Source organism: Acyrthosiphon pisum, chromosome A1, assembly GCF_005508785.2.
Source record: "Acyrthosiphon pisum isolate AL4f chromosome A1, pea_aphid_22Mar2018_4r6ur, whole genome shotgun sequence".
In the NCBI taxonomy this organism is placed as follows: domain Eukaryota; kingdom Metazoa; phylum Arthropoda; class Insecta; order Hemiptera; family Aphididae; genus Acyrthosiphon; species Acyrthosiphon pisum.
The window spans coordinates 158,811,172-158,812,644 of record NC_042494.1 but is presented as its reverse complement, the minus strand read 5'-3'; positions in this window follow the sequence as shown (position 1 = coordinate 158,812,644).

The window sequence follows — 1,473 nt, the reverse complement described above, 5'->3', positions numbered from 1 at the left end:
TATATATAAAGTTAATTTGATGATACTATTATGATTTCTATAACTTATATTATTATGGATTCTATATGCAAACAGACGTAACTATAGGCGTTACTAGACCTACATTTTTTAGGGTGCACAAATTGTAAAGAATTCCCAGACTATTAACACTATATATAGGGTGTAACAGGAAGATCTATCAAAAAAAAATTACGCTACTTATGTATACTTATGTAACTTATTAATTATATTATAAATACTGCTTTATTAATAAATCATTGAATGTAAAATAAGCTAGGAATCCCCGAAAAAAGACCAAAGAAAAAAGAACAATTTACAATTTTTAAAAATGTTAAGAAAGTATCAATAGTCCCCACCTGATATTACATGAAATGTAACGCGGGGGGGGCGATGCCCCCTGCACACGGGCATATATGTTTACTTAAAAATATAAAAAAATCGAAACGATTCAATTTTTAAAATTTTTCCAAAATGTTCGTTTTAGGGTGCTTTGTAAGAATGTAAAAAAAAGCCCGGATAAACTTCGTTTTGAAGTTATTCATAAAAAACTTCAAATTTTCGTATATTTAACGCGTATTTTTTTAAAAAAAATATACTTAGAATTAGATATCACTCGGACAATGTCAAATCGAAAATATCCCCCGATTTGATAATCGTATGTAAAACCACCTTGGGCAGACTTCGGAATTAAACAAAGTTGTTAAAAAGCACATAATCTGCTAGCGTTGCCACTCGCTCAGTGCGCTGCGCTCGGTCAATAAAATCGAAAAAACACAAAACACGAGTTCCTCCACGCAGCATTAAAGTATTGTTGCTCACATGTGTATAAACGTAAAATAGCAAACTTTGGATGGCTTAAACTTCCAAAATAATAGTTTCCGCAAAAAAATTCAAACAATTTCGAAATCACCGTTAAAACCACACATTATGAAAAAAAATTAATAATATTCAGTTCTAATTTCTAAGTATTTTTTTTTTTTAAAAATACGCGTAACGAAAATATATAGTTATTGAAGTTTCTTATCAATAACGTCTAAACGAAGTTTCTCCGAGCTTTTTTTTTTACATTCTTACAAAGAACCCTAAAATACACGTTGGGAAAAAAAATTTGAAAAGTCGATAAGTTGCTAAACCAGATTTATGCCAAAAAATCATACAAACAAAATCAATTATTTATTTACTCAAATATTTAATTATACCTTATTTTTTAATATTTATATTATAATTTGAAAATTTCTTAACTGCTGTAGCACGCACGACACAATATCATTAATATTTAATTTTGTTAAATAATAATAATTTGATATCAATAACTTTTTTTTTTTTATGATAATTAATTAATATATTTTTAAAAATTGTTCTTTTTTTCCTTGGTCTTTTTTACCGATTACCATAAGCTGGCGAGCACCCTTTCAATTAAAAACTTATAAATAGCTTATATATTTATTTATTTGATACGTTGCAGTGTCACTC